At 44.8% G+C, this 24,030-nt stretch overlaps 1 long non-coding RNA gene across 1 annotated transcript; it reads left to right on the top strand.

The window, feature by feature from the left end:
• The first annotated feature begins 13,422 nt into the window (after nucleotides 1-13,422).
• LOC129387265 (uncharacterized) lies at nucleotides 13,423-21,519 on the top strand. Its single transcript, XR_008614523.2, has 2 exons — nucleotides 13,423-14,140; nucleotides 18,990-21,519. It is a non-coding gene; the product is annotated as an uncharacterized lncRNA (long non-coding RNA).
• Nucleotides 21,520-24,030: the final 2,511 nt, after the last annotated feature.

Raw genomic sequence — 24,030 nt, 5'->3', positions numbered from 1 at the left:
GCTACCCTACACTGGGGGAAGGGAGAAGGGGAAGAGAAAGAAGGGAGAGAGAAGGTGTAGGTACGTGTACGGACAGCACTTCAGTTAAAGTCGCTCGAGCAAACCAGAAGTTCTGAGAAAACACAAAAGTGCCTTCACTGCCTTCTGAGCCGATGATCGGTCGGGACGGTGCTCTAATATTGTCTGTTCACTCAGAGGACGATGGTCTAGTCTCCTCAATGTGTCGGACAAATACTGTCTTTGTGCTTGAAATTGAGGACAATGGCACAATATGTGGTCAATGTTCTCCTCGCATGCGCAAACATCACATGCAGGACTATCAGCCATTCCAATTAGGGCTGAGTAGGCATTCGTGAAGGCCACTCCAAGCCATAACCGACACAGAAGAGACGCTTCACGCCGGTGCACACCGGCTGGAGGTCTGAGTTGAAGTGATGGGTTTAGTCGGTGCAGTCTTGTGCGCCTTGTATGTAGGGTATTCCACTCTGCTAAGGAGATCGTGCGTGCCAGAATGCCAAGTTGTCTCGCGGCGTCGGTCCTTGAGAGCGGAATGGGGACGCAGCGGTCTTCTTGGTTTGACGTCCGAGCTGCCTTATCGGCGTCATCATTACCAATGATACCGCAATGACCTGGTATCCACTGAAAAGAGATATCATGGCCTTTTTCTCCTAAGTGATGGACAAGTTCCGCGATTTCGCACGTGAGCTGATCGTGATTCCCATGTCGGAGAAATGAATGCACACATTGCAAGGCCGGCCTTGAATCGCAGAAGACTGCCCATTTTCTAGGACTTTCAGTATTTATCACTTGAAGCGCCTCGCGGAGAGCCGCGAGCTCTGAAGCTGTAGACGTAGTGTCATGGGAAGTCTTGAATCGCTTGGTTATTCTCATTGCTGGTATAACTACAGCGCCGCCGGAACTGGTTGGTGTAGTTGATCCATCAGTGTAGACGTGTGTGCAGTCGGTGTATTTCTCGTACAACAGAAGTAAAGTTAGTTGCTTGAGCGCTGATGATGGCAAGTCCGACTTTTTCTGAAGTCCTGGGACTGTAAGGTTCACTTGAGTACGGCGCATACACCATGGAGGAATAGAAGGCCTTGCCGCAGGTGTGTAACCTGACCTGAAAGAGGCACGGTGCGCGAAGACAGTCGCACTGAATGTCGTGTGGGGCCTATCTACTGGGAGACTTGCTAGGTGGTGGGTAGGGGTCCGGGCGACGTGTCTTATGTGCACACGCATTGTTTCAATGTTAATGTGCGTTCTAATAGTGAAATCTTGAGCGACTGCAATGACTTCAGTCGTTGACGCACTCCGCGGTAGACCGAGACATATCTTGAGTGCTTGGGCTTGGATGCTTTGGATTGTGTTCAGGTTAGTTCTGCAGGTGTTGGACATGACAGGTAGGCTGTACCGCAGGAATCCAATAAAGAGGACCCTGTACAGTTGCAGCATAGAGTGTATTGGCACTCCCCAGGTCTTTCCTGCAAGGAACTTAAACATATGGCAAATTCCTGTCAGGCGTTTTTTCACATAATTCACATGAGGGGTCCAGGAGAGATTTTTGTCAAGGACCACCCCCAAAAATCTGTGACTCGTGCTGTACGAGATGATGTGTCTGTCGACGGATATCACGTATGGAGACATTGATTTCCTGGTAAATGCCACCGCTGCGCACTTCTCGTATGATATACGAAGTCCTTGTTCTCGAAGGTAGGATGATGTTAAAGTAGCTGACTTTTGAAGCCGCGCGCGAAGCTGCAGTGGCGTCACAGCCGACGTCCAAATGCAAATGTCGTAGGCATAGATGGAGAGCCTAACGGTGCCTGGCAGGATGTCGGTGAGTCCAAGGAGTGTTAGACTGAAGAGCGTTGGGCTGAGTACTCCGCCCTGAGGCACCCCACGGTTACTGTAATGCTGGGAGGTCGGGCCATCCTCGGTAAGTACGAAAAAGGATCTCTCATGTAGATAGCTACTTATCCAAAAATATACTTTGCCGCCAAGTCCTACTGCCTCTAACGCGTTGAAAATCGCTTCGTGCGATCGTAGATACAGATACCAATTGCAATATATCTAACCTTGGCATCTAGGCATTTACACTGAGTCCTTGCAGTTACGTATGAGCTATCGACTCCGGCGACATAACGATCTAAAGAACGAAAAAGACGTAGAAGGAACCCACTCTTGTGAAATAAGACGAGAAATGCTAACGACATTGACCATTATCCAGTGCACTGTGCGTAGCGCATACGTATAAGCATTGCGCCGAACCAATCCTAATCTCCTGTTTTTTTATTCTTCGCTCTCGCGAAGTCGTACTGAGAGCGACCTTTAACTTCGAAGTGCAAGCCACGACTACAGCGTTATTCCGGGTACGGCCAATGACCTCGCATATGCGCAGCGCACCGCAATTTTCGTTCTTCGCGAAAGTACCAAATCGACTACTTCGTTTCGGCATAGTATGGCGAGTAGCACAGGCGACAGGAGAAAAAATACGGTTGGTTTCAGTTGCAACGATGGACAATATGCAATTCAGTTATCTGTAAACGAAAACGCGCCATGAAAACAACATTATGGAACAAAGAGGCTATTCGTGGTAAAAACGCACAAAGCTAGTTTAGAGGCATTATCATTAGGAGTGTCGGAGAGCGAGCAACTTGGTATGGTTTCGTGTTGAAAATTCAGTGTGACTTACACACAAAGACAAACAAAGGGACTCATTGACACGAGCGCAGAATAACATCTCATACGTTATTCGAAAAAACGTTAATATGAAAACTCAATGAAACGTGCAGGCATGCTTGAAACAGCTGCACGATACGTGGAAAAGTAACACGCATCTCCAGAAAGTATACCAGGTTTTATGAATGCTATAACTAGAAGGCTGGCCTGAAGAAAAATCACTTAGCGGCAGCACGCAGTAATTGTTCTTCAGGGAGAGCAAAACAAATTTTCAATTAGCTAAATTATCCGGCTTCACGTGCGTAAACTACACAATCGCTTATGATGGAAACCGTAGTCTCGATTGCGACACATGTGGCGTAGAAGCAATCGTAAAATAATTCATGCGTGATTACCCATCATACGAAGGTCACAGCTTTGCACTTCGGACAACTTTAAGGCACTTCCATGACAGGCCTTTTATAAGAGAGAAGGTCCTGGAACGGGAGCTTCGTGCATGTGTCACGTGCAAAGTCACAGAAGCGGTGCTACGTTACTTGGTATACACTATCTTGCCATGGACCTAAACAACGAGCGCTTTCTATGGCGTGTCTCCCTGCGCACTGTCAAGTTCTCTCTTTCCCATTTTTGAGTTCCTCTTTCCCCCTTTTCAAATGCAGCCTAACCAACCGGGTTCACAAACTATGGATTACGAAAACACCTCTCTGAAAAGTGCTCCAGCTTTGGAGCTACACCGACCTGTCGAAACGCCATGAAACTGGTGTTTCATATACGAACGTCGCTAATCCCGCCGATCCGTGCGAAACAACCTGGAGTTTCATGTTTTTCGCCCGAAACGCCAGTGTGTCGAGAGTGTGCGCTTCTCTCAATTTTCCTTGGTCGCGATGTTGTTGCGCGTTGTTTCACAACGAGCTGATATAAAGTTCACGAAATTTTTGTACTTTTGCCAGTGCATTGAAGCGTCGCGAATATCGGCGCCACGAAGCGCGGAGCTTAGCATAGCAGATGAGTTTCTCTCCGGGAACTCATTTTGGGGAGCTTAACCTTTTGTCCGTGGTTCTGGCAAATATTGGATGACAACGGTTGCACATTTCATTCGTTCTCCCTCCTTACAAAGGGCAGAAGGTTTTCCCAGTCAAATTCTACCCCTGACACACGGGCAAAACTAAAGTCCTTTCCAGTAAACCCCTTTTGCTACTCTGAGGGACCCTTTGGAGAAAGGAGTTGCGCCGATGACACACGGCACCGCACTGAACTTCTTTAGGTAGTTCCTCAGATGAACGCCGCAAGAAAAATAGCGCTGGCTGTTAAAGCCACAAGAGAGAAAACACTCTTAAAAAGCTGCGTATTTAATTACACTTAGCTACTGTAGAACCTAAAAATATTTTTTTTTCATTGTTGATGCCTAATAATGCTTATAGTCGTTTATTTTATTCGCGTTTTTGCGTTGTTAGCAGCCATTTAACTTGGTCCAGCAACTATGTGCAGCCGGTGTTTTGCGGTGCGTGCTGTTTATTCTGGTGATGCCCACCTTTCTGTCGTCCCTTTTCACGTCTTTGTCGTCCCTTCCTTTGTGCGCGCAGGCGTAACGCGATTTATTCAATATGTTATTCCAACAACTGCGGTTTCTTCTGGGTATTTCCTGCGGGCGCTGATTGTGCAGTCTCGATCTCGCGACGTGAACACACCACATGCGCGCAGCAAACGACGACGACGCTGCCGGAATTCAACATGGCGGCACTAGCGACGTTATGCGAGCGTTTGAGAGTATAGCTAGAGGAAATCTTCACCATTCGACAAATTGTATTACCGATAACAATTAAAACATTTTCGCAAAGTAAAATAAATACCTATGGGCACCGTAGTTGTGTGGCAGGTTTCCTTTTATTGACAAGTTGTGCACGCTGTGTGCGACAGTAACTCCTTTTCCGCTCGAAAAGTAGTTGCGCGATCTCCTTTCCCGAAAAGGAAGTGTGCTGTAAAGGAGATACTCCTTTGTCGTGTGTCACTGCCCTTGAACGCCTTTCCGGTAGATGTCCCCTTACCTAAAGGACTTTAGAGTGCCCGTGTGTCAGGGGTATTACTCTGTGTTTGCACTCGCGCGAATTAAATCCTGGATCCTCAGCCATGGAAGGCCTTATTTCGCGGTTCCTTCGCTGGGTCACTCGGTTTCAATAAGAGAAATGAAGATGAGAACAAACGCTTTTCAGTTACCTTGGAGGGGGTTTGTGCTACGTAGCGGGCTGTTCCTTTGCGCAAGTTTTCCACTGGATGGTCAAGCGTTCAAGCGCTCATTTCTACTTCATGTGCATTACTGGCACCCCTAGCTGCTTCATAGACAGTTAAAAAAAACGGACTCATGAAACGTGTCTTACTTTAAACGCAGAGGGAAATTGTGCATCAGAATGAATACATGCCGGGAATATACGGGAACGTTTCATCTGCCCGCGCTTGCTGGATCACAATCGGGAAAGAAAGAAGCATGGGGAAGGAAAGACGAAGGCACGGAACTAAAACAGCTTAATAAAGAGAAAAATATAATGTTCAGAATTATTGGAATGGGGAATTTCACCAAAGTACTCAAGGTAATGGTACCCGATTTAAGAAGTGAGCACGTTCACTTATAGGGGCAGAGTCGGCACTGTTAGTACCGATGAACACGATGTTTTTCTTTCGAGGTTGTTTCGACAGCTTCGAAAGGAGGACTCGCTCTGTTCGGGCTGTCTGTTTATGCTCACACTGAGTTGAGCAAGAAAAATGAATAAATACATAATCGCTTGCGACGACATAGGAGAAACGAGTTCATGTTCTCAGAGCGAGGGAGGGATACCATCAGCGTATAGTTGCAGTCGGAAAACTAAAAGAAAGATGATAGGAAACTGTGTCGTGGTTTCCAGGTAAGGAAGCATGATAAATTCGTTCATCTTCACAACGATGGTGGGCAGGTTGTCGATGGAGAAGACGCGACTATATACGCCGCGATTCGAATTTAAGAACCCTTCAGGGCGCCTTGCACCGTGGAGCCTCGGTGTGCGGGAACTTGGCATCACCGAAATAAACAGGTCGGGGCGGAAGCACTCTCACGTCGAGTGCCGGTCCCGCGCTATTATTGACCATGACCACGTAACAACCGTTACGACATGCACATTTCTACACTGCAAAAATGTGAAATTTTCTTGTTGGATGTTTCTCTCTGCCTAAGCTGTCAGAATGATTACATAGTTTTCAACTACGTCTTTTTTCATCGCACATCTAGTTAGAGCCCTGTTGTTGGTCTCTATAAAATTTTGTAAGGCCCTAACGCTAAGCCTGGGCGCCTGACCAGTGCGATAAGAAAACGCCTTTAAGCGTGTAAACGTGTTTACAGCGCAGGAACAGTAAGCGCTGATGACTGACTGCCTGGGCGCCTGACTGAAGCTTCGTTTCACGTGGCTTGCCGCATGTGCATTGGATTTGCTTATTTTTTTAAATATCAGACGTGGCCCACCAGCTTTGTTTGTAGCCACAACCTTCATCCTTCGCTAAATACTAAAGATAATGTGTTAGGTGTTGTTTCATGTCGTTCATTCTGACAGTGCTTCAGAGCCAACCCATGAGCTATGTATGCAGTGGAGGCTTTTGGTTCGGCCGATTCGGCGTATCAGTACTGATGTGGGCAACGTTTTACATTTTTTTTTTAACTTCAGGTCCAATCTAGATATCTTTTTTTTACAGCTTCACACATGCTACTTCGGTTGAAATTTTCACGTTCCACTCAATCACAATCGTGTACCATTAAAAAAGTTATAGCTAACACACTAACATTTTGAAGGTATGGCTGCAAATACACTCCGATATTTCATTGTTTTATCAGAAAACGAACGACTCATGGCAAAAGACGATCAACGATAGGACTTGTTTCTCGACGCAGATATTCTTTTTCATCCAGACACACCACGCAAGCACTGATGGGTACGCTCCTTGGCTACGCCGATTAAGTCAATATATGAAAAACTCTTACTACATGTGCGCTTATATCCCATATGATATTTTTAGATACTGGAAAAAAGAAAGCAATCGCACAAAGATAACCATGCGCCTTTTTACCGATGGGCTCCCAATATAGGGAGTGAACTATACATAAAAACCGAAATTCTGAAAGATATGATCTTATGGGTTGAGTGCAAAATTACACAATAGTTTCTTTTATAGCCTGGGACCCACTGCGCATTTCTTTTCACTGCTCATCTGCCGAGTAAACCATGTTTATTGATTTATTCTTTAGTTCGAAGGTAACTTCTGAATCACTTTTAACTGGCTCGATTGTTCCGTCTATCCAAGTGAATTTGTGGGCGCGATAGAAGTTATCTTCACAATAAATTGCAATATTCAAGTTGAATATTCATAGATTCGATAAAGAACGATTTAACTTTCAACTGCAGGAGAGAAGGCACGCTTCACTGAATTCGCATTCACGAAGCATAAATTCGGACACCAGTGCCAGATTCTAGATCTATGTACACAACCCTCCTCCCTTCCCCACCCCTCTCACCACCTTTCAACAAGCTCAGATCGGCTAAAAGCTGCAGTGGTGTTACATTCATTATCGTCCAGAACAGAGCTAGAGGGTGTCCTGGGGGAAATTTACTAGGAAACCAGTCACATAAGGTAGTGCATTTCAAGCATGCATGTTCTGAAATTCACACTATACTAATGATTTCACTTAAGGACACATAATTTTACTCCTACATTTTGAACATGCACTCTAAAGTGAGCAACTGAAAAGTTAAATGTAGAATCGCTTTATTTGTCTGCGTGGAAATTGCATCTTGTCGTGGGTGTAATGGCCGCCAGTCCAAGTAATCCACCTCAACAACTCGAATTGCGCCATATGCTCCAAGGCAAACTTAAAGGAAAATTAAATATGGTTCGCAGAATAACAAAACACAAAGACGCTCCCGTTAAAGACAGTAAAAAAAAACCAAATGATAAAACGCTTTTTCGCAACACAGTGGGATTTCACAGGAGCCGTGCTAACCACTTAAGAAATTGCCTTACGAGAGGGCGGCCCTCAAAAGACGCACGGCTGAGTCGCATGAACAGGGTCACAGCTGGCTACGTCGATGAGCTATTGGGCAGTAAACCGGTCGTTGATTCCCCGAAGGCTGAGAATAAGATTGCTTAACTTCATTTGGCGCCCTTGGGGCTCGCACTTTACGGCTGCAGCAGTGGCGTAGGTAAACTTTGTTCCCTTGGAGAGACATTTACAGCAATGGCGACTCCCGCTTTGGCATTGCAATAAGCGTAAGGCACAAACAAGGCCTCGGCGTGCATTTGGAGTCTCACAATGCAGACTAGTTTTTGCGGGCGAAGCGTGATTTTTTCATTTCATTTCGTTTATTCATACTGTCAGCCCCCTCAGGGCATGGAACATAATGACAACAAAAATAAATATAGAATGCGACAGAGTTAGAAGCTTTGACTCACAAAGCTTGTCTTAGAATGGAAAAGACGCATGAAATACAACATACAAGGCAGATTCGAGCCCTTAAAGGCGTAAAACTGGGAATTGCCCTTGCATGCGTCAAGTCTGCCCTTCTGTCAGTAGGCCAAGGCTCCAACGACAAAATGGCCGGGTTGAGCGTGTTTCTCCATTTGATTTGTGTCATTTCACTATTCTTTCGGGGAAAAAAGGCAGAGGAAGCGAGGGCGTATGTGCATCTGTGACAAATGGCCTCTGTCTCTGCTTACGATATGCTGGCACCAGTAGAAACACGACTCCCCCCATAAAATACGCCAGGCGCAGCGTAAGCTGTGCGTCCCGACATCGTGGAGCCTCTCCTTGCGACAAAGATAACTGCTCAGTGACTGCACGAAGCGAATTTTTCACGCCTGCAACGTGCCAACAGTGCATATGCAATTACGCATCTTAATACGCATCCTTAATTGCATATTTCCTTATCTGCTTCCTCCTTTCCTTCTTTATTCGTTTATGTGCTTTCGCGATGTTCATTTTTTTATTGTACATTTAAGCATCAATTAAGCGAAGTGAATAGTACCTCACAATTTTATTTTTGTTAAATCGTGAAAGCGAATACATGCAATGTGTCTCGAACGCCCAGTCGCGTGACAATTTTGCGTGCATTTGCGGGCTCCTCTCGCGCACGGAAAAACACTTTTGTATAGCGCGTATTGAGCAGCAGAAACACGTATCGGGAGTCTTTCATGTCGCTCTACAATTTTCTAATTGACACTTTTGATCTAGTTATAATATTTGAGAAGCTGATTAATTAATTAAGACTAATTGCGTAGTTAGGGGTAATGAAACAAAATAATTTGAGTGTCTCCAAGCGACGGCAAACAACATTGCCTTTGCTCTCTCGAGCTACGTGGCATTCGCCTATTTTTAAGCACTGGCCAATGTTAGCTGGGGCACCCTCTATAAGAGCATACTGTTCTGAGTACAAATCATGAAATACATAATATTCTATGGTGAAGGATTACCATAAATTGTTTGGATGGTAAATAACGGATCGTTTGCAGTTGTCCTCCAATGTGTTTGCGTTGTAGAGTTTATTTATTTATTTATTTATTGCCTGTTTTGTACAACTATATCAAGCAACAAATGATATTTGAGAAAAAAATATAAATTAGTAAGTTTTCAGCACCAAGTGCCAGCCGTACGGGGCTGACTATTTTAGTATACTTTGACCGCGGTCAAGGGTTCCACCCTTGACAACCACACAGGTACACAATCTTGTGCTTTCTGAATTTGTATAAATCTCGACATGCATTCTCGAAAAAGCATTCGTGCATTCCGAGCATCCGGATCGCAGTGGTACCCCGCCATACGGGCGCGCCATAGACAGTGAAGGCCAACTAGCATAGTGTGGTCAAACGGCAGTTCATCATCGTTTTCTATACATAAATATGTAATACCTTGTGGATCTAAAGAAAAGTCTTTTTGATAGACCTTTGAAGTACATCCCAAACGAAGACACCCGCCCAACAATTTAGAAATACATGATCTATAGTTCCTGGTTTCTTACATATCAAGCAATGTGACCCCCAGGGTAAGAAAAAAACCACGATCTTCTAAAAAGTTTTTGGCAGTCAACGTACCCTTGTGAAGCTTAAAAAATAAAGGCTTGGTCCCTGGCGTTATTTGCATTCTTTTGACCCGCTTAATTAAGCACGTCTTGCCCTTGGCCTCCACTGCATATGGCCCTGTACATTGGAACAGGGAGAACTACATCGCATACATCTTTGTACAGAGTTTTACGTTTCACTGAAAAAAGGTACTCATTTGAAAATCTGACGGACAAGAACCGTACACTTAAAATAACTTCTTTAAGAAATCCACCAACATGACCGCTCATATTCTTTGTACAGACTACCTAGCCAGGTACCGCGCTCCCTAGCCTCACTTGGCACACTGTGCGCAAGAAAGGGTCGCTTAAGTCGCGAGAAAGTAAAAACCGGTTTATCACCTGTCGTATAAAGAAATGCGTCATTCCCAATCCTCCGTCTTTGATTTGTCTGAACAAATTCGTTCGACTGCATCGTTCCCATTTGCAATATACTGCAGTGCAGTATATTTGGAGTGCAAATAATACATGCTTTGCAGAATTGGTTTCGTGTACATGCGCCTGCGTGCGCGCGCGTGCGCGGGTGTGTGTGCGTGTGTGTATGTGTGCTAGCGCGTGTGCATCTGTGTGTGTGTGCGTGCGTGCGTGTGTGTGCGTATGGTTGTGTGTGTTTGCACGTGTGTACGTTCGTGTACCTGTGTGCCTGCGCGTGTACGTGCGAGTGTGTGTGCGTGCGCGCGTCTCTGTGTGGTGTGTGTGAGTGCGTGTTTGTGTGCGCGTCTCTGCTTACGAGTCTATGTGCTTGTGTGCTACATATATATTAATGTGTGTGCGTGTGTGTGTGTGTGTGTGTGTGTATGTGTGCGCGTGTGTGTGCGCGCGTTCGTGTGTGTGTGTTTCATTTTGTTCATATTGCCCCATTTCAATCAGGCCATGGTGCTTCATATGCTAATGCAAGGAGCGCTAGCTGGTGCGCTGCAAACTAACAGTTGGGTATAAAAAACTCGCTTCGGATCCATTAGAGAGAGATAATATCGAGAAAGATCCGAAATTTTTACTTCTGTTTTTCCATGAGGCTCCACTGATTAAAAGTTGAACTCGGAAAATCCATTAGTTCAGTGGTAATTTTTGCCTTTGTAGCGCTTCGGGCTCATTGTTTTAATTTCATGGATAATGAATGCGTGTCTTTAATTTGCCGCGCAGATATTGTTCGCGTAATTTTATTGAAAATCCCATGGTATTGTTTCTATCCCGCATGACTAAGCAACTAATCTCCCTCTTTAAATTTTGTCGGGGAAATAGCAGGACCGCAGCTTCTTCGTTGCCCGCTTCCTAAGAGCAAAAAGAAAGAACAACACAGAAATGTATTCAGCGTAGTTGCTAAGCAGTTTAAGCACAAGGCAAGGCCATCGCTGAAGTTACGGTGGTCATTGTTGTTGGTTCAACCGTTGCTGATGGATTTCCCCCTTAATATTTTGTTTGACTTCTACTTTTGCACGAACTGAAGCGCGCAATTTATGCCGGTGCGTGTTCCCTGTAGCACATCCATTTGATTTTGTTCGCTTACGAGTCCGAAATATTCTCCGAATTCCACGTGATCTATTGTTGTGCCAACATTTTTTTTATGAAGAATAACTTCGTTACATTAGGGGAACGATAGTCTTGATGAATCGCTTTCGGTTCTCTCCTGTTTAAAAAAAAGAATTCTAATGCTGCCTTATAGCGCGCGCACTTCTCGGAACGTCAGTGGCAAAAATGGCGTCGCAGCATAAAGCTGGTAGCCCTGTATGAGAGGTAAAACGCGGCAGTGACTTGTCGAAGGTATTGTTCATTAACCGGTCGACGCTTTAGAGTTTTTTCTTTCATTTTCTTTTTGTCAGGTAAATAGATTTACGTCCGTGCCATTTCATTTTCCTGGCTGTAGTTGGGGGTTGTTAAAAATAGCATTATTTCTCTCAGCGGAGTACGTAACTAGATTACTTCACCAAAAAAACTTTACCAGCACCACATATCGAAAGCCAGAGGTACCCGTGCTCGCGAGGGTCTCCTATAGCAGTGCATAAAAACACTGCGATGAAGCATTTGAATAGCGTCTAAAGATTCCATTAGTTTTAATGATATTCACACTGTACGAGGAATACTCCTTTATTGCAACTTTATGCACACAGATACTCTGTATTAGCTATTTGTCTCTGATGTGGGCATCCGTTTCGTCAGCTTAAAATTATGATGGGTTAAGAAAAGGGTTTGAATTTTCGCAGCTTGCACACAGAACAGGAATATAGCCAAGAACCAGGAATATTTGATATTACTTTCTTTTTCTTTCTTTACGAGCGCCCGAGGCAAATTGATTACAGAATTATCGAAAGGGGTTGCTGGAAGCGTTCCTTTGATCTTAAACCTGGCACAAGAAACCGGCGCCGGCCTGTGTTCTGCCTGTAACACCTTCTTTGAGAAATTGTGCACACGCGATCCAATCGATTTCGGTAGCGTAAACAATCGTTTCCTAGTTCTTAAGCTCCTACACATTGCGTTGAATCTTCTAGGCGCCGTTGTTCGCTGCTTGAATGTTTGTTTCACCGATAACGTGGAGCGTAAAGCGCACCGGTTCCGCATGCGTTGCCTTTTATCCAGGCCGCCTTTCTTGTTTGCTTGAAAAAAAAAAGTGAAAAGAAGCCTTCTTTATTCCGAAGGAGGGAATAAAGGCTTACTTCAATTTGTAAAAGAAAGCCTCCGCTTTCGTATCCCTCCGCATCGCCCGCCAAGTCGGTTTCGAAACTTTCGCAATCCTCTCCGTGCTGGATCGCAATTTAGTAATGAATATTCGCCTGCAGAGAATACAGTAAAGCGTGGACACCTGGACGGAACACCTTCTGAAACACTTGCTGTAGATCCGCTCAGACAATTGATCATAGTCATTAGGGAGAAATCTTGATCACCGTTTATTTACACCTATCTATTCTCGAAAATGTCCAACGCGCTCTGAGAAAGTGTCCCCTTGACCACACGTGGCATTACGTACTCAACATACCTTGACTTTCGTCTACTTGGTTCATAATTGGTAAAGCAATTGTAGAGCAAATAGTGCAGACGCAAAGAAGGGAAGACCGGACACCATGGGCGCTGCCTTCACAACTGATTTATTGCTGTCCCTGAGGAGATGGAAAAGAAAACTACATAAACCGCGCATGCACACAGGTTCATCATAGCAATAAATATGGAGCAAGAAAATGCATCTCGCTTCGAAGCAGACGCACAAAAGCGTCGCTGACCCTTACGTTTGCGGCACTTAGTACTTCGCTATACCTTCATACTCTGCTAGAGCAGTGCATGTTTCACACTACGGGTGAAACTTCTTTTCATCTCCACGCTGTAGCTTTGAAGTAATTGGATTCTTGCACAGTCAGCATCTACATGCGAAAGAAGAAATTCTCTCTTTTTTCTAGATATTATATGTCAGTCGTGGAGTAGAGAAATGGCAGACTTCGAATAGAAGCGGACCTCTGCTTGCGCGTATGCGAACTCGGTGTGAGACTTCACATGACACGACATTCGGCATAACTGTAGTTTGCTTGCTAGGTGATTCAGGCACTGGAAAGGAAAGCCTTTTCTTACCCCTCCAATACCTTCCCATATATATATATATATATATATATATATATATATCTATAAGATTTTGGAGGGGTACTACAAGGTCAACAGAACAGGTATGTAATTTCAACAGTTTCGATCGGTGGACCGACCTTCATCAGGGTTTACAAATAAATGCCAATTCAACCCTGGTAGTGAAGACACCAGACCGGGTGCCCGGTTGTTCTCAAATACATCAAACCGAAAGGGACAGTTTTGACAGTGATTGACTTTCGGTGCTTTGGCAGATTTACAGCTGACTTTGGCAATTATGCAGGGCAAGAGGAAAGCGGAGCCCCATGTATGTAGAGCAAGGAGTTCAGTGAGAAGAAAAAAAGAAAGACAGAAAGAAAAGAAAAAGGAAAAAGCACACAGGAGGAGGGAGACGTAAGTCGGAGAGTGAAGGGGGCGGGAAGTAGCGGCAGCTATATAGGTTCCCGTTCGCCCGAGGCAAAGAGGCCGAAAACGGTCGCTGCGCAGCACCAGTGCGCGTGCTGCCGTTGTAGCGGGAGGGAGGGCAAGTTGAATCGGGCGGTGGGGGGCACAATAGAGAAGGGGCCCAGGTCTTCCTTCTGGGAACTCCAAGTTGCCCCACCGCGCGCGCGCAGAACATCGCGGAACAGCACAGCGCCGGAGAAAGGTGATCCGTCCAGCGAGCAGCAACGAAGGCCATGCAAGGGGGATCGTGTGTCAGCCACCTTCCGTCATCGCGAAAGCACGAATGTCGTTCGTCATTCGTTGAACATAACAACAAATCCTCCACGGTAAGAGAATTCTAACTGAGACGCATATTCTGCGTATGTGACATGCTATCGCCAGGAAGTCGTCGCGGCGCTGAGGCGACGCGATTGACAACGGACTAGGCAAGCGCGCCGTGTCTCTCGATGTCAATCGAAAAATCCAGTCGTTGCGATAACTGCATCTTATTTTATCACTTGCCGCTATCCGTAAGAAATTTTAAAATCGCAAACGCTGCCAGAAGCGTAGTATGTTCAATAAGACGTGAGGCTAGAGGACGCTCAAGATAGTTTGTTCACCAGCCCATGATTCCGATCCTATGCGGAGCGTGCTTACCGTGCGTTTTGGGTGTTTGAATTTATTCAGTCTGGCAGTCTACTGTGTATGGAATGCTGTTGAAATAAGGAGTCAAATAACACAAGGTGTCATTTTGCTGGCGGCATGCTTTCGTTATAAATGAGCCGCGCGATTGACGGTGTCTTTCGCCAATGGGTAATCGTGACCACTGAAGTTACGTGCAGCGCCAGTGCTAGTTCGAAACATTGCCGCAGGCATTCAGCTGCATGCTGCAAGAGGTCAATTGGGTGCGTTGTCTTGAACTTACTGAAAAGGCATGAAGAATTCACGTTTTATGCTCAATAATGTATAAATGCCATATAAGCGATCTATCGCGTCACAGCGACAAGCGATGCGATGGAGGTGGCTGTCGCGTTTGGTCGTCGCCTACAAGCCGTACTCCGTGTTAGCGACAATTTTTAGCGACGTCTCCCCGCTGTTTCCAGTATAAGGGCTCCAAATACGTGTCGAACGTAGCGTGACGCGTGCTTCAAAAACTTAAGTTGATGTATTTCATTGTAAAAAGCAGCATAAAATATTTCTGAAGGTCTTGCAGTAGGTTCTTATCCTTGCACATATAAAAATTCACTCGTTTGCTCGTTCCCTGCGACAATGGGTAGTATTTGAGTGATGGACATCCAGTTTCGTATTCGCGCTATTGGCTAGTCGCTCATAGCACTTCCGGGCAACGAGCGACGAATTCTAGATTTCCATAACCGAGCGATCTGTTCAAGCGACGGCCTGTTTTGTCGCTAGAAGCTTTCGCTCGTCGTCGTCGTACACCAAATCGCTTTCATGGGTTTTATCCCTAAGACAGAACCGTTTTTGCTCATGCATTGAAATGGTGTATCTATATGTCTGATTTTATGTCTCCTGTGGCGGTTTTCGAACACGGTGCGAAACTGAAAGGGTGCTTATGTGTACGAACTCGGTGAATTGTCAAGCAGTGCGTTATGCAACGAGAGGGCGGCAGGTCTTGTTGTGAAAATTAATAAGAGGTACGAATTGAAGGTCGTGCAGGTCTACGTCCCTACATCCAGTCATCATGACCAGGAAGTCGAAAGCGTTTATGAAGTCGTGGAATCGGCGATGGGTAAAGTCAAAACAATATACACTATACTGATCGGCGACTTATATGCCAGGGTAGGCAAGAAGCAAGCTGGAGACAAGTCAGTGGTGGAATAAGGCATAGGGTCTAGGAATAGCAGGGGAGCGTTATTAGTAGAGTGTGCAAAACAGAACAATATGCGGATAATGAATACCTTCTTCCGCAAGCGGGTTAGCCGAAAATGGACGTGGAGGAGCCCAAATGTTGAGGCTAGAAATGAAATAGATTTCATACTCTGCGCTAACCCTGGCATCATACAAGATGTGGACGTGCTCGGCAAGGTGCGCTGCAGTGACCATAGGATGGTAAGAACTTGAATTAGCCTCGACTTCAGGAGGGAACGGAAGAAACTGGTACATAAGAAGCCAATCAATGAGTTAGCGGTAAGAGTAAAACTAGAGGAATTCCGGATCAAGTTACAGAACCGGTATTCGGCTTTAACTCAGGAAGAAGACCTTAGTGTTGAAGCAATGAACGACAGTATTATGGGCATCATTAAGGAGTGTGCAATAGAAGTCGGTGGTAACTCCGTTAGACAGGATACAAGTAAGCTATCGCAGGAGACGGAAGATCTGATCAAGAAACGCCAATGTATGCAAGCCTCTAACCCTACAACTAGAATAGAACTGGCAGAACTTTGTAAGTTAATCACCAAGCGTAAGGCAGCTGACATAAGGAACTATAATATGGATAGAATTGCACATGCTCTCAGGAACAGAGGAAGCCTAAAAGCAGTGAAGAAGAAACTAGGAACAGACAAGAATCAGATGTCTGCGTTAAAAGACAAAGCCGGGAATATCATTACTAATATCGACGAGATAGTTCAAGTGGCTAAGGAGTTCTATAGGGATTTATACAGTACCAGTAGCACGCACGACAATAATGTAAAAGAGAAAATTCTAAAGGAATTTGAAATTGCACAAGTAACGCCGGAAGAAGTAAAGAACGCCTTGGGAGCTATGCTGCAAAGGGGGAAGGCAGCTGGGGAGGATCAGGTAACAGCAGATTTGTTGAGGGATGGTGGGAACATTGTTCTAGAAAGACTGGCCACCCTATATACACAATGCCTGATGACCTCGAGGGTACCGGAATCTTGGAAGAACGCTAACGTAATCCTAATCCATAACAAAGGGGACGCCAAAGAGTTGAAAAATTATAGACCAATCAGCTTACTGTCTGTTGCCTACAAATTATTTACTAAGGTAATCGCAAATAGAATCAGGAACACCTTAGACTTCTGTCAACCAAAGGACCAGGCAGGATTCCGTAAAGGTTACTCAACAATAGATCATATTCGCACTATCAATCAGGTGATAGAGAAATGTGCGGAATATAACCACCCCTTATATATAGCTTTCATTGATTAGGAAAAGCGTTTGATTCAGTCGAAACCTCAGCAGTCATGGAGGCATTGCGGAATCAGGGTGTAGACGAGCCGTATGTAAAAATACTGAAAGATATCTATAGCGGCTCCACAGCCACCGTAGTCCTCCATGAAGAAAGCAACAAAATCCCAATAATTAAAGGCGTCAGACATGGAGATACGATCTCTCCAATGCTATTCACAGCGTGTTTACAGGAGGTATTCAGAGACCTGAAGTGGGAAGAATTGGGGATAAAAGTTAATGGAGAATACCTTAGTAACTTGCCATTCGCTGATGATATTGCCTTGCTTAGTGACTCCGGAGAGCAATTGCAATGCATGCTCACTGACCTGGAGAGGCAAAGCAAAAGGGTAGGTCTAAAAATTATTCTGCAGAAAACTAAAGTTATGTTTAACAGTCTCGGAAGAGAACAGCAGTTTACGATAGGTAGCGAGGCACTGGAAGTGGTAAGGGAATACATCTACTTAGGGCAGGTAGTGACCACGGATCCGGATCATGAGACTGAAATAATCAGAAGAATAAGAATGGGCTGTGGTGCGTTTGGCAGGCATTCTCATATGATGAACAGCAGGTTGTCATTAACCCTCAAGAGAAGAGTGTATAACAGCTTTCTCTTACCAGTGCTCACCTACGGGGAAGAAACCTGGAGGATTACGGAAAGGGTTCTACTTAAATTGAGGTCGACGCAATGAACTATGGAAAGAAGAATGATGGGTGTAACGTTAAGGGATAAGAAAAGAGCAGATTGGGTGAGGGAACAAACGCGAGTTAATGACATCTTAGTTGAAATCAAGAAAAAGAAATGAGGATGGGAAGGACATGTAATGAGGAGGGAAGATAACCCATGATCATTAAGCGTTACTGACTGGATTCCAAGGGAAGGGAAGCGTAGCAGGGGGCGGCAGAAAGTTAGGTGGTTGGATGACATTAAGAAGTTTGCAGGGACAACATTGCCACTATTAGTACATGACCGAGGTAGTTGGAGAAGTATGGGAGAGGCCTTTGCCCTGCGGTGGGCGTAAGCAGGCTGATGATGATGATGATGATGAGTTATGCATCGGCATAGAGTATAACGGCTGCTGTGTGGAATTACAATTGCAGGAGGGTTTGCATACGCTTACTGTTTTGGACATGCCTGAGCATTTGCTAATATGAGTTGACCCTTCAGAGTTATGTCATATGAACAGATAAATCACCTTTTTTCTGAGAGTTACAAGCGTAATGTGTGCATTTCGCTACTGCATGGCATATCAAGATGTGCTTGTCAATTTAATATCTTTAGTGGAGAAATTATCAAAATAAAACGTTGCTTTAATTACGTGTTCCATTCGTCTGTCATAAACAAAACAAAGACTTGGTCTAATAAACTAACAACTACGGTCTAACCGCAACTTTTACATGCCTTTAGGAATTTAAAATGCTAGATTTGAAACTGCAGCAGTAGTCGAGTCTGTCAAAAATGAGCTCCATTGCGCAACTCATAAATGAAAATAACTTCATGCCTTTTAGTAAGCTTAGATGCAGGCCGCAGTGAACTGTTTCATGTTAGTATTGAAATGTGGGTAAGCTTTCCATAACAAGCCTTGTTGCCCATTCTTATCGGCACATCCAGTCATATCAATTGAACTGGAGCACCATATTTTCATCCCCACTGAGCATCATGTTTTGCCATATGAACCTCAAATTATGGCTTCAGTAGTGGCACAACCAGAGTTGGTGTGGGCGGCACACTAGGCACGTGCTTAGGATGTGTCACAAGAGGTGTTTGTGACACACCAGACTAATGACAGACTTATCACCAATATACCATTTATTATTAGGAGTATTATAACATTGTTGGGGAACGAGGATGAACGGTCATTTCTAAAATCTAAAAATTCAAGTTAGTTTAGCAGTTGGCTGCTGCCGTCATTTTGATGTTTCGCGTGCATGTAGGGAAACTAAGAGCTATGACTTTCTTTCAGTGCCGTGACCTTATTTCTTGACTTTCTTGATGTTGTTTTATACCATGTCTTCTTGTTGACTTTTGCACACGATATTTTTCAGGCGCCCGCTTTATATAACGCAAGAAGGCAGCTGCAAGGACACAAAGAAGGCAAAGAGCCAGCCCTACTCGACTCCACGTAGTTCAGAGAAGCGGATGCCAAAGAATCAAAATACATTGCCATGCAATTTGGACGAGAAAACTGGAATGTGGGTATATTGGTTGCACCATGTCACTAAACATCTACAAAACTTTCAAAATACAGCATGTCACAACAAGATGAAAATTCTGACGTGCTCTAGGCAGTCATCTTAAGATGGTATATTTATGTGATGTCTCTGATGGCAAAGTCAAGATCAAGTATGCCCTCTGGAGACAAACACATAGGAGCAAGTGTCATTGAAAAGTTAGAAATGTGTTTAAAAAAGCCGATTAGTTTTGTGAGAAGTGACTACTTTTTCTCTTCCCTCTCAACAGATATATCCATGTCATAAAAAAGTGGTGCAATAAAACTGCATATTTGCTTAGTGACATGATACATACTTGAAATGAGCACGATGCCTGTGTTCACTGTAAAAAGCAACAGCTCAGGCTTGGTTACGTGCTTACCTAATTTATCAGCACGTGAAAGCAAGGGCGCAAATACAAACCACTGTCATTCTGTAATTTAAATGCTGACATGACGCAGACAGATTTTCACGTCTTCCCTTTTAACTATTTTTACGCCTAATTTCAGAAGTACGGCTTCCTCTTAGGTTCCAGAAAGTGGAAGCATTGGAGACAGTCTATGTCATGATTAAGATTATCGTTTAAGTGCATGCTAACGAAACCAGTTCATTAGAACCGCTCGTGCCTCTCGAAGTGAAAACAAGGAGCACTTAAAGCCTTTAACTGTATACGCCGTGGTGCGCACCACACGTCTTAGTTAGAAGCCACATAGTCACTTGCAATTGAAAATTATTTTAAAAATGCGAAATTGTGGTTTCTACTTCTGTGAAATAGTCATATGATAGCTTGTTGCAGGTATTTGATATTTTGATTAGGGTGACTCAATCTACTTGCCAACCAAGTAGGCTAGTGGAGGCACAGATGTGTTCAATGCAAAGAACTTTGAGCATCTGAGAGAAACACTTGTTAATCAATTGGCGGATGTGAACACATGGTGTTAATCAAGCAAAAGCCTCATAGTTTGATGGCTTCTGCAGACATAATTTTTATAAGGCAAAATAAAATTAAAACATTTTTGCACATGGTACATTTCTGGACTTAAGATAGAATGCACCGTAAGGCGATATATTAAGCTCCCCAGACACGTATGTACTTGTTTCGAGAGGAACATTCTGTGAAGTGCGATAATGTTTCTTACTTAAGCGCATCTTAACCACTTCAGCAGGAAAAAAGCTTTGGTTTCAAGTAGTTGATTCATTGTGCAAGCATAAGTATAGTCGCATGCAAAATCCACGTGCATGGAAGCGATATGTGAAACAGGAATGTGCATTTCTTAATTTATGATTTGGTTCTTTGTTTGTCTTTTTCGTGTACTTCCCTGCTTTTTATGCTTATGACGCCTTTGATGCATCATATTCATCACATCTGATTTTTGGTTCACATCTGAAGCCATGCTATACTTTCGTTAGACTGAATTTTCAATTAGTCGCAATAATTCATCATGTAATTATGCAAGCTGCTCCTCGGAAGTATGGCATTCTTACCGGAATGGGAATGAAAAGCTACCATGTATGACAAGAAATTTGATGCGCAAGATTTTAATGCCAATGCTCCTTGCAGTTTTATACTGATTTGCTACACAATAGATAATATCGTAAATTTAATTTTATTTATTTGTGAGAAAGCTTAATGGATAAATCCCAACAGCACCAGGATACTACTTTCGTGAGGAGGCCAACTGAATAGGAAATATGATACGCCTCTGCACCGCTTTGAGACCGGGTAGGATATTGCTGCAGAACCACGACAAGACACGCCTAGAAAAAATGGGGTGCAGCCCATACATGAATAATTTTATGTGAAATATAATCAAAGCTAGCTAGGCCTGCGGCCTCGCATGAGAATATACAGCACATTTATAAATGCACTGCACACTCGGTCAGGAACATCCACACGCTGTACAGGACGTTGTCAAATGAGCTGCTGTCTTAAAATATGGCACACAAAAGAAGTTTCTTGCCCAATTTATCTACGTTACCAGCCCCGTGCTTCGCAGCTCCTCTAGTAACTTCTGCCATATAAGTCCATGCGTATTGTGCCAGAAATGCGTTTGCTGGCCAGTAATGTGGTGAATATTTCCCTTCGATCGTAGTGTCAATACTTTGTGAGTTTGCACACATTTGTTTTATCTTTAACTTTCCATTGTATACTTAATATTTGAGAAGGTGGAGCCAATTAATAATTTAGGATATTTCTACGCTAATACTCATGAAACGTCAGAGAATACACTTATGTTTTATTGCAAGATGTGTTGTAAATTTCATGGGCATCATTGTCATCTGATTTCATGTGTTTGTCCGTATGTTTCTCAATTTATTATTCATTTGGTCTTGTGACTCACCAATAAAGGTTTTGGCCTTCTAAGATTGAAAATGTTTCCTTTGAGTAACTCGGCGACACATACGATTCTCCAAGTATAAGTGCAGGAGCTGCTTATCAAGGTATCAAATATTCCCCAAATGTGTGTATTGCGAATTCCTTCTTACAAGGCTCCACATCGTGCTTTCGCACTATCGGGAAGAGTACTAGCACTCTGTTCTGAAGGAATACAAGCAGTCTGGGGAAGTAGAAATACTCGGCTAGGAGGAGTAGAAGCACTCGGTCCTGGGGAGTACTATTACCCTTGTGGGAAGAGTATTGGCACTATGCGGAATAGCACTACCACTCCCTTGCGGCGGAGTAATAAAACTCTGTCAGGAGGAGTTATTCTACTCTCTCTCTCAAAGAGGGCCGATCTACTCTCGCAAAGAGTGAAATATTGTTCTAGCAGATATTCCCGTGAAGAGAGTGCCTGGAACTCTCTTTGTATTTAGAGTATACATCGACTCAAGGCATCCCACGAGGGCCCTTTTTGATCAACGCATGAATTTATCCGAGCCTTATGCCAACCGCATGTCGACCGCTCCAGAGAGGCGTGCCGAATTCCGCTACTTCAAGCAAAAGCGGTAGTTTGCGAGACGCGCATTTACCAGTATGTACGCAGCTTTCTGGAAAACCGTACGGTCACCATCGGTCTGGGCCTAACTAGGTCGAAGCCCTTTGTAGTTCCCGGTCGAAGAACCCCACAGGGGTTATTAATCTCGGTTCTGCTATTTAATGTGGGAATGCGTGTAAACTCGCACTGGAACTAGGGGCGAAACAAGCCCTAGGGTGCGCCATTTGCGCTGACGATATTACGCTGCGGGCAAATCGAGGATCGTACACGCATGAGCAGGCGCTTTTCCAGTGAACAATCCAACAGGAGACCTTCCTGCAAGGAGCGGGAATGAATTGGGACCCAGAGAAGTCCGAATTTATTCGAATAAGGGCAAAGTACGGGAGACGAGAAAACAGCCAGCAGTTTTGAACTGTTTTTGGTCAGGCAGCGTGTAAAGGAGGTAGATGAACTGCGCGTCCTGTGATTATAGATCCGACAAACAGGCCGGAGCAGCGCGCACGCCCCGCCTCCTCGAAGGTGCCATCCAAAACGTAGCTGATCCGTAGGGTTACGCGAACCCGTGAGGGCTCCTCGGAAGGGAAAACGCTCCGACTGGTACACGCCTTTCTAATCATCAGGATTATGTACGGACTCCCATTCCAAAGCATTACCAAGCAGGAGCTCAAACTGCTCGAAGTGATCACTCGGCAGCCCTTTAAAGCAGCTCTAGGACTCTAGCAAAATACCAGTACAGAAAGTTTTGAGAAATTGTGAATCCACAATATCTTCGAGAAGTATGCGGCGGCCACCCTCATCGCACAAATGGAACGACTGTGCGCAAGAACGCATGGTCGGGCCATACTAACCGAACTCGGCTTTGCATTCCACCCTCAGTTCAGTGCGGAAGAGACCGTGCAGATGACCCGGGATGTGAGGCAGCACATAGCGGTGTGTACAGTTCCGAAAGAAATGAGTCTGAGATAGCATGCGGGGCACTGAAATCCCTGAGCGAGAGCCTTACACCAGACATTTAGGAGGCAACCGGACGTGCACTATACGGGCGCGAGTCAGTCGGCCAGGAACCAAAATCGTGGGATAGCGGCATCGCTCAGGTCAAAATCTGCCAGCAAGTCAGAAGCGGCAGCGATTGCACTTGCAATTAAGACTGCTAAGAGGCACATATCTGAGGCCATACTCACGGACTCACACCGCCTGTGGCCTGTATTTCTCCGGGACGGCGCTACGCTTAGTACTCAAAATTCTAGGGAATAAAATTACCTGATTGCACAACCTAAGTTGGCGCCCACAACCTCAGAGGGTAACACAAGACATGGCCGGCTAGACTAACGTACTAAGCATCGGAGCTGCGGAACAACCGAGTGACGAGCCCACCTCTACATTGCACGACATACGCGCACACGATACATAGGAGAGGATACAATATGGATGCCCGCACCCAAAGTTAAGCAGTCAACAGGTGAGGAGTTGGCCCCGACATCAAACACACACCTACCCAAACCAACATAGACTTAGCCGTGTTCACCACACGCGATACACTTACGAATCCCCGTGGAGTGGGGACAGGCCAGCGTTACCCCACATCACATGAATGTTCCCAAACAGACCAGCGCATATAAATACCACACAACTAAAAACACAAGATTTTAACACGCAGTGGGAGGCGCAGCTTGTGGACGAGGTTCAGGGTAGCCAATTGGATTTCCTGAACCAAGCCCAGCGAGCAGCTCGTGGCAGTGGAACCCTGTACAAGGGACCCCGGCCACGGGACCTCAAATTTCGTTTTATCCTATAACGTTTTTCTCTCTCTCCCGTAGTGTATGAGCCACGAGTTGGATGGGCAACAGCATTGATTCCTCGAGTGGTGCTCAAAGTGCACGTGGGTGCGGCATATTGGCGCCACTCAGTAAACAGGGCGACTCCTGCCTGTACGTGAGAAG

Source organism: Dermacentor andersoni, chromosome 3 (assembly GCF_023375885.2).
Source record: "Dermacentor andersoni chromosome 3, qqDerAnde1_hic_scaffold, whole genome shotgun sequence".
NCBI lineage: Eukaryota > Metazoa > Arthropoda > Arachnida > Ixodida > Ixodidae > Dermacentor > Dermacentor andersoni.
The sequence above is the reverse complement of the archived record's forward strand: the minus strand, read 5'-3'. Positions and strand labels throughout refer to the sequence as shown.